This window comes from Buceros rhinoceros, unplaced genomic scaffold (genome assembly GCF_000710305.1).
Source record: "Buceros rhinoceros silvestris isolate BGI_N320 unplaced genomic scaffold, ASM71030v1 scaffold13224, whole genome shotgun sequence".
NCBI classification, from domain to species: domain Eukaryota; kingdom Metazoa; phylum Chordata; class Aves; order Bucerotiformes; family Bucerotidae; genus Buceros; species Buceros rhinoceros.
In genome coordinates, this window is record NW_010410124.1 from 12,956 (window position 1) to 25,852 (window position 12,897).

Genomic DNA, 12,897 nt, shown 5'->3' on the forward strand with positions numbered 1-12,897 from the left:
TTGTTCCTTTTTATAAGTTGTTTGGTGGAAATCATGTATTTCTGTATTTCATCACGTAATTTTTAAAAATCTAAGCTGAAACTCAAAATGCAATGAAAAAACCCACCAATTCATGCATTAGGCATTACAAATTAAAAGCTATTTGCAGACCAGCTGACCTGCCATGATTTGTGGGCTTCAGTCCTTGGGCAAACAAAAGAAAAACAACTGCATTCCAGCTTCCGAAAAACCAGTATCCTCCCAGGCTAAGCTCAAACCAAAGTAAATAATTTAAATATTTTCCTCATCCTCAGTGTTAATATGAATTTTACTCCTTTTCTTTCACAAATTGCAAAGTAAACAAAATAGGTCTATAGAAGAGAATAAGTTTCAATAGTTCTACTTTTAAGAAGATAATGATTTCTTCTAAGTCCACAAAGAATCAACAGCCATCTGCCAATGGTATCATACATTCTCAACTAGGAAAAAATAGGTTTTCTGTACTACCTCAGAAAGCAGAGCCATATTTTAATACTTGGAGTTCAAATCACTAAGTAGCTCTGTTCTTCCTTGCCCACTTTACGATCCTTTCATAGACCTTTCAACTAACTTGGCACTGTCCGCCCCTTGTACCGCAACTTGCTTAGAGCTGCTGCAGCCAAAGTAAACATGCAGTGCTTCACAGGCAGAGGCCACTTCGGAAAGAGAAAAGTACCACTTGACCATGTATAACTAAGCTGGAGTGGCTGAATTAGTGATGGGAACATATTTTCCGAGTCTTCTGCGATCTTTTCCAGGTTGAAGGTTGCCCTCCTTTCTCTCTCTCACTATAAATACGCATACATGCTCGTACACACACACAAAATTTAATCTGCTTGTAGTAAGAGAAAATGAAGACCATATGAAATAAAGTAAGCTACAAACTTCTCAGCCGTTCATAATAATATTTAGAAGAAAGAGTGCAATGGAAAAACATACTAGAAAGCTTTCCCAGCAAAAGGTTTTTTGAATGAAAAGTGCTTTTTAAAAAGAAATCCAGATTTTAAAACATTATTGAGATGTCTGTCCATTTGAGGAGAGGGAGAATTTTCTGAGGAATATAATAACATTTGCGGACAGCTCACTTCATCAGCCATGTCACTTTTATCTCCATTCACAGAAAAAGAATCACATCCTGCATATAACTGCTTCGGCTCTTCTTTCAAGGCAAAACAGCCCGTTTCTAACACTGCATTAGTAGCCTTGTGAAACAACGCTGGACATTCTCTTTAGGCTATTTTGAAAGCTTTAACTAATCCATGACAGGGTGAAAATTATGCAAAGATGAACTGGAAATTCATAAAATGAAGTAGGTATGAAGTTGCAGCAGCACTAAACACTTTTTTGGGGGTGGGGGTGGGGAGGGGAGGGTGGAGTGGAATCCATACACCACTGAATTAAGTCAGGCTAGTATAAAACACCTAGTTGCAGCCAACATTGCCAGCATCAAAGCTCTCCTGTTCCTCAGGAGTTATGTCCTCAGGCATATTTATAGCGTTTTCTGTTCCTCCACATTTTTTGATGTAGAGCTGTACCTATTTATCTAACTGAAAGAAAAAAAAATAAAGCTTCTATCAGTAGAGCATCAAACATATATTTAAAAGGGAAATTAAACTGTCTTCTGTGACTCTTGACCTTCTTTATGGAAGGAAAAAAAGCACCATCATAGTAACCATAAAGATAATCATTCTCTGAGCCATGTGAGCAGTTTGCGTGATTACATGGGGCTGTTCGTGTGCTGTAAGCAGAACTTGTTCAGCTGAATCAGGAACTAAAAGCATGAGTCAACTTTTGAGCTAAAGAAGGTGGCTCTTGTACTATTAGCTGGACTAGCCTTTTTTGGAGACAAAGACTAATGCTACCTAATGTCACTTACACAAATATTTGGCCGTTCACATTGTCTGGTGTGTAAAGCAGGGCTTTTGATACACCTACATTTCCAGAATACTAACACAAACTACGTCTATTTAAAATGAGGAGAGACAACAGCTCTAGAGTTCTTCTTGGGGCTGAAGCTGTGGGTGGGTTTTGTTTTGTTTTTGTAATCTGTGCGAGTCATGGAGATTATGGCAAAATCTCTGCTGATACAAAAGAAGCATTTATTTTCTGTACAGAAGGGGACCTTTAATTCATAAGGACTCTTGTCCTCTTTACAGTCTTTACTGTTTGTAAAAACTACCGTAGCTCTGGTTTCTTAGAAAAAAGTATTTCATACACATGTTTAACTACAACAGATGTTCTCTACTTAAAGGAAAATATCTGCTTTTCCAATGGGTGTGGAAGTATTTATCTCTCACTTTTTCGAAAATCACTCAATCACCAAGTGAAGTTCTAGGAACGCACTGTAACCGACACCAAAGCCACCCTCTCCGGATCCACGGCTTCACAGCATACTCCATCATCAGTTATGCCTCTTTGTCACAGACCTTACCCTTTGCCACATGCCAACTACCACGCTTTGAAGTTCAGAACGAAGAAGTTCTGTTCGAAATCATTAAGCACACATGCAATAGGATTTCCAGCCTCCCCACTCACCCAGCGCCAAAGCTACGTTCCAACGCGTCCAACAGAGAACTGCCGCGTGGAGGTGGCTCCTGCCAATTCCCAGTTTTGTACGCTCTGGCATTTTGATGGAAATAGTTTGGTGTAAAAGAAAAAAGCTCTTTTCCCTTTCCAGCAGCATCCTTTTTCCACTTTTCTCATATTCTGTAACAGTACACCTATTTCTTTTTGCAGCAACATGATAATTTATTTTTAGGTGACCAGAACTGGCAGTTCTGCACAAGCTGTTGGACGCAGCAGAGAGACCTACGCAGGCAGGTGCAGCCAGACTCTGCTCACACCCTGGGCTGGCTGCACACAAAGCAGTAGTGGCCTAGAAGCTGCTGCATTAGCATGAATGTCCCCTCACTAGCACATGTGTTAGTGTTCAGGTGCTGCACCACTTGAGGACAATCACGTAACTTCCAGCTGAGGCCTGCCTCGCATCCAGCCAGCTTCTACAGAAGTGCAAGGGTCTGGTGCCAGCTGGATAGACATGTCCAATGTGCTTAGAGCCCCAAATATCAAAAAAGTAGAATTTGCTGGCCAGAGGCGTGAAATATGCCAAGGAGCATCCTCCTGTAAACCTGCAGCTGCTAGAGAAGAATCAACCTCCCAACAACTCAAATGGAAGTACAGGGTCAACTAGATGGAAGATGTGCTGTGGCACTCCTGAAGAGTTAATAACGACAGCCAGAGGAAAAGTACAACCTGCTACCACGGTCTCAAATAGAAAGAGGCATCCCAAATTTATTCATGTGCATTTGGCAAGTAACAGAAAGGGTTTTATATCCACTCCTCTGGTAAAAAAAAAAAAAAAAAAAAAGTGGAAGTTCAGCCATGCATCTGTCAATAGGAACACTGTGAACGGCTTCATGTAGGTCAGGTAGGCTTTGGGCCCGCCAGGGTTGACAGCATTCCTTTGTTGACTTGCGCAGCTGTTTTGGTGTCTCTCAGCAGAACTTGCCAGATGGAAGTTCAGCCATGCATCTGTCAATAGGAACACTGTGAACGGCTTCATGTAGGTCAGGTAGGCTTTGGGCCCGCCAGGGTTGACAGCATTCCTTTGTTGACTTGTATTTGCTGCCACAGCCTTATTTCTACCTTAGCCTTTCCTGTTTAAACTCATTTTCCAGTTTGAAGGATACACTTCAGACTAATTTAGCAAACTATCCTATAGGAAACCTTTGACAAGGGCAGGACTTTGCCAACATGGACAAAGTCAGGATCCAACGGACTCTACTTACAGATGCAGGGGGCAAGTCTGGACATTTGCTCTGGTGAATGGAACAGTCTGTCATTCTGCTCGCCAACACCTGCAGAGGAGAGGAGCTGTAGTGTACAGAGCCTGAAATAATTCTGACACTATCTGTAATTCCGCTTTTGGAAACAACACTGTTCTGAAGCATAAGGAGTGAGTTAACGGAGGTCAATACATAAAAGCATTAATTAATAATTCTCAAAAGGTGATTACATTGTTTAAAACTGTTTCGGAGAAAAAGAAAAAAGAAGATACTTGAAAACGCAAAGATTTTGAGGGCAAAGGCTCAAGACTAGTTCAAGGAATGGTCCTCCGCTGATAAGGAAAAAATGTTCCTCCTTCTTTCGAATTTGCAGATAAACAGGTTAAATAGAATTCTTGTAAAATAAGAATTATAGCTTGTTTAGCACTGACAGATAGCTCTTGGATGTCAGTTAGTAGAAAAGTTGTTTTTTAAGTCAGGAACTAGTTGAATTCACAGATTAGAAATAAATGGTTATATACTTGCTACGCAATTTCACAGTTTTGTCTGGATTAATTTTTTACATCACTTTACCCAAACTAATGAATATTTCATAATAAAAACTTAAATTATGATTTTTTATGTATGGCCTGAAAATGGTGATGGAAGGAAATACTGAAAATTAGGTCGTGCTAGAAAACTTTTAATCGCCATATACATAAAAAAATGACTTTTATAAAAAAAAAAGCTTATTTGTAAAAGTCTATTATCCAATTAGTATATACTTATATATAGTATATGCAGATATATACATTACATATAGTAATAGCAACACATGTGCTGTATCCAAAAGACACAATATATAATGTATCCGAACAAGCGGGAAGATGACAGGATAAAAATCTGATCCAAAGGAAAAGAAACGTATGAAAACAGAACCACTGACCTGGCTTTTACAGCAGTATTTGAGAGGGAGAGCAAAGCGTTCTCAAAATACTCAACTAAGAGAAATCAAGTTCCTCTGGAGATACAGGACAGATTGTGTATCCCATAAATGCCACTATCATAGCAGCCATCTGTAATAGCTCCTGATGCTTAGATTCTCCCAAATCCAAACAAAGCCATCTCGTTTGACGGAGATCGCTTCTCCTTGCATACCAGAGGGGTACTGCACAATACTCGTAATGCAGAATTCACATTTGAAAATAAAACAAAACAAAACTGCCAAACATTCGGAAGATGAGGTGACTGAAGGGAGCAGCCCTGAGTGGTGTGGAGTAGGAATTCTCCTCCTGAGGATCAGGAGCAGTGTGTGAGGTAACCAGAGTAACCCACAGCTAAATAAAGGTTAGCACGTTATGTCCTTAAAGATGTGCTTTGGGCACAAACAGAAGCTGCTTTGGCTTGTGTTATGACAGTGTGAATAAATTATTGGAATGACCCAGTCTGGCTTCAGCCACTGAAAATACTTAAAATTATGTTTTGCTCAAGGGAGTATAAGCTGGAGACACACGTTAAGACTTCAGAGAATTATTGGGAAACGTGGTAGTGATTTCTCAGACAGCAAGAAGGCTCTCCAGTCTCACGGAGTTTAAATAAAATTGAAGAAAACAAGTAACTGAGTAACTGGAGGAGGAAACCTGAAACGAGTGGCCTATCATAAAAATATCCATATTTGCTTCCTGCTGGAAAAAGCTCCTGTCCAGTTCACAGATATAAGCAAAAGGAAAGTTCCCTGAATTCCCCAGCTGACCTGATGGAGCAGACAGCATTCCTGGGCTGTCACCACAGCAGAAGCATTTCAGCACAAGCCCGTGTCACTCTGCAGCTGCTTGGAACTAAGAGCCAAAAAGCAGGTTGTTCTTTTTTTGTGTGTGTATGAGCAGAATGAGTGAGAAATTTAAACTTAGTTTTTATCCAGGACATCCAAGCTAGCACTCAAACTCAGATGATCTTCAGTTCTGCTGAACTGGAAAGATTTAAGACGAGACATTGAAAATTCTGCAGATGCTACCTTTGTAAATGATTGGGATGAAGAAGAGAAATCCCATTGGGAAGAGATGGCGAGCCCGAAGCTGGTGTACTTGTGAATTTAAACTTTTCCGGAGCACTGGTTTGCTCCTCTTAGGAACTGTTTGGCAAGAGGTTCTCAGAAGGCGGCAAGTATCAGTAAGGAGAAAGAATGCAGAGATAAGAAGTGACCATGCTTTAAGATACAGAATTATACAGAACCCATTTGAAGCTGTTGTATTCTTGGGTTTATTTGTGAAGATTTTAGTTTATAGTAATTTAGTCTTAATACACAGCACTTTCAACACCAGTTTTTAATCAGCTTTTAATAATACTACTACTAAATATTATGTCTTTAATATTAATAATAATAAAAAGTAAAGGCTGTGAAAGCAGTCTTCCTCAAAACAAAAAACTGATACCCTGAATCATAAGAGAAAAGAGATTAATCATTAAAATAATTACCTGATGTTACAACATGTTTTGCTCAATATCTAGTGGGAAGTGTGAGATTTCCTCAAGATTAGGTTTTCAAACAATTAAAACATTGCCAAGTTTTCACCATTCCAACTCCAATTTCTTATTCCTTAGGCTTTTGCTTTTTCCAAAAATTTGTATAAAACTGTTCGTCCATGCTCTAACGAAAATATTAGAATAAATATGTATATTATACTAATAAAATATTAGTTCCATCTTGCAAAGCAGCTTCAAGCCCTCCGTTCTTTCCACAGGTTTGGAATTTGTCACACATCAGTGTAATGTGCAAAATACCCATTCTGCCACTGCCATAAAATTCTATACAATTACTACAAATTTCAGACCGCATTTGCACAATAAAGACTTAGTAGAGTTTGGCAGCTATAGGGTTGCCCCCTGAGACCTCACACCTACTGAGCTGCTTTAAGGATCACTCTCCAAAAGAAATGGGCTGTTTTCAGAGAGAGGCTGTAGCAGAATATAACCACATCTGCTTTGTCCTCTAAGCACAGGAACAAAAAGCTGAGATGCTTCTTACGTGCCGTTTGCTGGCACAAATGCAGAAGTAAAGTGCTGTAGGGATACAGGGAGATGGTAGAGTTTTGATGGGCCGGAAGTTTGACTACAGAAACTCAGAACTAGGTTCTTAGACCCTGTTTATAAATTCATTTTCTGTGAAATACAGATTTAGGCCATACATACCCTTTAAAAAAAAATCAGAGGCCTCCTGATGCACATCTGCATAAACTAGTATAGACCCCACTGCCTAAAAAAGGAGTATTTGACCTCACAGGCTGCTGTGCCGTGATCTTTAATGAGCAGCTTCTTGAGACCCAGGTGGTAGTGCTGCCTCCCCTGTCTTCCAGGAGAAGGACAATTTAAAAACACCGCAATGTTAACTTGGTCTCTACTCTTGAGGTTGCAGAACCCTCAACCAAAATAGATAATGCCAGCCTTTACCTCTATGATTCTTTTTTGACTTTTCATTCTCTTTTCATTTAAGACCAAGATCCTGAGTTCCCATGAGACCATTTAACTTGGAGATTCACAGGTATTATCACTGTGACAGCTTCTAATCAAAATCTCCGGAAGCTTACAGATTGTTTTCTTAGAGAATATGAATCTTTACAGCAAGTTCTTTTTCTGCTTCTAAAAGGTGATCTGGTAGAAGTTTAAATATTCCAAAGCAGTTTTAGAAAGAACATAACAAAACCATGTCTATTCCCCCTGTTGAATTTGTGAAACAGATCTCCCTTTGTCCACGCAAAAGTTTGTCTTATCTTTATCTGGCATTTTTGACCCCTAGAAACTGGAAAAGGAACTAAAATTATCCTATAACTACTCTTAAATAGTTTAAGGTAGCACAGAGATTATTTCACATATCAGAGAAATTCTGCTCGTGCTCCTGCCAGCGCTGTTTCCAAGCAGTATTGACACTCCCTACATGACTGGCCTAAATATACTCTCTCTTAAAGTACCTGCAAACTATTGGTGTACAAACAAACAAAAATCCCTCTTCTAAATGACATGAGTGTCTCCGTGATAGAGTACCACACAAAGGCCTCAGAGGGACAGGTCTGCCAGACACTTAGCAGAGCTCACGTAAACATTCCGTGGTCATCAGCACAGCCCAGGGTGGAATCCGACTCTGAAACCCAATACAATTTCTGTACACAGGACATACCAGGAGAGACCTGGATTTAGACAGGTATAAAAAGGAACCAAGAGGGAAATAAGCTGCTAAGGTTAATTTTACTTTTACTCATCCGTAGGTAAGCAAACATGGCCCACCATAGGTCTATAGACACAGGTGGTCCATTTCCTGAAACAATAAGCTCTCTCTGAACGACCTAACACGCGTTCTTGGTGACCTCATATCTCAACGGAAAAACAATGTTATGTTTAGGTCCTGAAAAAAAGGAGGAAGTTTAAAGATGCTCAGCTTTATATAAAAATATTTCACGATGGTAAATGAAAGGGTTTCAATCCAAAAACCAAATGCCAAATCTCATTCCTATAACTTCTGCTGAACTTGCGGCTGGATCCTCTGTATATAAGGGTATTTTTCATTCTTCTGCATCTAAATCTAATACTGAAGACTATTTCTCACTTACCCAAAAAATGTGAAGTACCTTGAAAAAAAAAAAGCTAGCAAGAAGAAAATATATCAAGCAAAATGTAGATACCATATCAAGTAACAGCATTCATTTTAGCTCTAGCTTCTCAGATGGCACACTTTTTTTGTTTCAAAAATAATTCAGAGTAACATGGCAAGCTGTCTCAGAAACTTCATCGTTTACCTTCCACCCATTAGAAAGTTCTCCTAATCATCACACGGTATTTTTTTCCTCTGCAGACAAGTCGTTATACCGGCTTTCAAACTGGAGCCTAGACCTTGCAGGGGACAGATCTTTGCATCATTCGAAGAGTTTGGAATACGTGCTGGGGAAGACAGCCGCTTGTTCAGGTTACAGCCCTCTTTGTTTCTGTCGAAACAAAGGCGAATCTGTAAAGAACTCCGAGATACTTGGAGTAGATGTTCACTACAGATCTTGATCATTTCTCCCCCCTTTATATTTCAGTACTGTAGCTGCAATGCTTAGATACACTCCCCAGCCAGTAAAAGTACATTTGAAAAAAAATCAATTTTAAAGCTCTCATCAGAAATACAGAACTAATGCAATTTGGACAACAGACTTCATTTGCCACAAGTTTTTTGAAGTTGTCTTTTAAGTGTTGTACAGACCTACTAAATCCATTCAGTAGCGAGACTAAAATGAAACCACAGCAGTTTCATACTTCAGCTACAGCGAGTTTTAAACCTCGGTCACAACAGTATAACATCCAGCAAAATGAGAGCACCCGTGAGGATGCCTAAGATGCAAATGCACAGTACAGAACCTCAAAACTAGTCGCAGATGGAGACTGCTCATTCCAACAGCCGGGACCACAGTGCAAGCTAACCATGAGGCATTTACCCCACCTTACTCTCAACACCGGTGGCAGCCAGACTGCTAGGTAGAGTAAAACCGCTTTAGCTTTTCAGCACTAAGGTCCAACAGCCTGAACACAGCCAGAAAGGCTGGGTTAATGTGCCTATGTTTGAGGTGGTTTAATTTCCCACTCAGCTGTACCCAAACACCATTTATATTTCTCTTGAATTTGTGTATACCATTGGCTTACGCTCACCTAGGACAGTAAACTGCTCAGTGGTCTTTCCCATTTCATGAAAGTTTGATCGTGAAACAGACAAGCTGAGCATCAGAAGTTGCAGTGTCCTCCCTCCTCGTCCTTGATCTTTTGTTACTAAGGAAACCCGCAGGTCCTAAAAGAATTCCTCAAGAAAGATGTTGCATGAGATAACCCTAGAATTCAGACACCACACCACAATCTGGACTCTGTAACACAGATAAACAACTCCTTCCATACTCCATTTCCTAACCTACATGACTCTTTATCACCCCAGTTTCAAGATCCTAACTCTTCATCCTGGTTATTGCAGATTGGTGGAAGTCTTCTTCCAATTGCTTCCACTGTAGCAATGCTAGCACGCCAGAAAAATCTTCCTTGAAATCTGGTATCAGCCTTCTGCTGTAGCATATGTCATTGGCAGCAGGTGCTGACAGCACAGCAACCAGCTCCTTGCTTACAGACCATGAGAAGTTTGACAAAAGGTGTCCCAGAGCCTTTACCTGTATCTACATCCCTAGCTAAAGCACTGCCAGAGAAACAGTTTGAAGAACAAACCCTGGCTATTGGTTACAGATCACACAGAAAACAAGAGCTCATCTGTTACGGAATTAGATGGCAATCTGGCATTTGTGTTCTTCAGTTCTCAACTTCTCTGATCTTTAGTAAAGCCATTAAGGCTTAAACTCATTCACATTTCAGCACTTCAACCACATATAGTCCAAGCAGCCACGACCTTTCCACAGCTATATTCTCAAGCTGTGACAATTGCAAAGTCAAAAGCACAGCCAATTTGCTGTAGATGATCAGAAAGGTTTAATGACTTCAGTGGAACTTGCACACCTAAATTCAAGAGTAACACACTTAAAATCTCAAAGCACTTAATTTCTGTTTGCAAAGTTACCCGCTTTGACTTCTGTACGCAGCAGAAATACATCAGGCCCTTATCCATTGTCTCTGTGGAGAACCTTGCTTACATCACACCATCAATGCATGCAGAAGTCATCTAGCATCACCAACAGGAGGTCAACTTTCAGTTTTATTTTTCCACCATTTACCACAGTAACTGCAGGGTCAGAAAGCACCGCCGTTGGAAACAAGCTGCCAGTTTGGTCAGGCTGACTGTCATGAGTTCAGGAGTCCCTATCCTCCCCCGGTAACATGAAAATTTTTTGTACCAGTAGTTTGGTAAGTATTTACCTGCTCTACATTTGAACCACTTCCCTGTAACTATCTTTCAATCCTCAAATCTTTGAATGTGAGACCCTGCAGGTTAAAGTAAATAATAAAAAAAAAATCATCCTTCACATTCATGTGATTTTTCTCCTATGAAACGCAGAAGACATGGAAGCTTGTGGATTTGAGTCAGGCAATACAGTAAGCGTCACCTATAAAACTCCTCAGCCCTGACACATTTTCTGTAATAATACAAGCAGCCACTTCATTAGCAGGTAATTATGACTCTCCTTCATGACAATGCACTGCTTGTAAAAACCCAATCCCGGCTAAGTGAAACTAAAACCAGTCCTATTAATAAGCATCAGGAACAATTAGGCTCCACATACTCAAGCTTAGTTTGGGTAAGGGAGAGAGTATAGGAAGTTCACATGCACCCACTTAACAGCACCTTCCTAAGTTTCAATTTCAACAAATGAAAAGCAAACAGCAATATTTAAAACACTGGACTTAAAAACCCAAACAAATCCCTTATTTTTAAAGTGAACTCAGACACCTTCTATTTATTCTGGCTATAAAAGTCTGGATTTCACCCCCCATCCCCCCAACGTTGGCACCTGTTTTTAAACATGAAAGTTTAAAAACAACTCCGTGCCAGTTGGCCAAACCACAGCAGGTAGTAAGGTCAGTGAATAAGACTATTGAGCAGGCTGACTACCTGCTCCGGGGGGAACACTTGAAAAAGCAGCTCAATTACAACTATTTTTCACCAACTATTTGGAAGATTCCTCTAATTATGGGATACCTAAGGAAGCCACTTGAACTTCTTAACCTTTGGGAAATTAGGAGCGGTTCCCACCCTTCTTTTACCACGGCATCCACTTTATTCATGGTGGTCCAGGGAAGTCTGAACAGAAACCTTAAGTACAGCTGGCAGTAAAATAATAAAAATCAGAGAAAAATAGAGCATGAATGAAAGAAAACCTAAAAATACTCCTCCTCAGCAAAATATGACTATTTAGCATTTTAAAATATTTTATGTGTGTGCTCTTTTTACGGTTAGAGATCAGGTTTTTAAACAAGAACGTAGGGAACTTACTAAAAAAGAACGAACACTTGCAGTGATCTTTAAAGGACAATTATGTATATTTCAGGCGTTGGAGAATCACATAACACATCCTGTGAAATGATCTGGATGATGGAAAACAAGCCTCCCTCCTTCCCTCACTCCCAGGAAAGTCTGACTGCATTTCAGTCCAAAGCAAATTCTTACCCATTCAGCTTACAGAAGAGCTTCATTAACCATTGTATTGGTACAACTGAGAGCACGGTCACTACCAGGCTGCAGATTTGCATCTCCAGCTAGAAGGAATGGGAATACTCTTTAACCTGGCTATGTTTAAGCAGCTCCACACACAGTTTTGTGGAACCCTCTCACCAAAATCCGAAGTCAGATTTTCATACTTGCTTGGGCTACTCAGTGGTCAGGCCCCTGGAAATATTTTTCTTTCTAAATTGTGCACAAAGTTGACTGGATCCTTCTGTTCTGCCCTTCCATTAGGAAGACGCAAGTCCTGCCATCACCTGCATGTTTACGCTTTTAAACAGGGAAAATCCCAAACTTTAAATACATAAACATTTCACACTAAATCAGAAAAGTATTTGTAGGAGTAAGGTTGAATACTGACATATAAAAACAGCTTTCTGCTTTCATTATCTTGAAAACCAATCAGTTTTCACTTAAGGCACACATCTGACACGAGTTTCCAATTAATGCATTTACTCAAACAACATGTGTCGGTTTTACTTTCAGAGGCAAGGGAGGGAGGAATAAAAATGAGGGAGGTCAGGCCAGCAGCATAGCCAAGGTACTGGAAAACATCTTTCCTAACACCAGTACCTCTATTTGGTATCTTTTACTCTAGCATCACAAATTCTCTAAGATGGGTGAAGATGATCTTGTCTTTATGATAAGATATCATATGAAATGGGGCCACAAACAACGTCCTCTTGTTAGAAAGCATTTATCATTTACGCATCCCTCGGAGTCAGAGGATTATCAGAAATTCCGGTCAGTCTCAGCAGCCTGTGTAGAACACAGCTTCTCCTGAGGTTTCAGCATGGTTAGCGGGTGTCTGCAGGTTAACGCTGTCAGAAGACAATTAAATATTGAACTGGATGTCATCTACTTAAATACACTGTCATACTAAACAGAGCTCCAGTGATCAACAGTCACCGGCACTGAACAGAACAAACTGGTTCA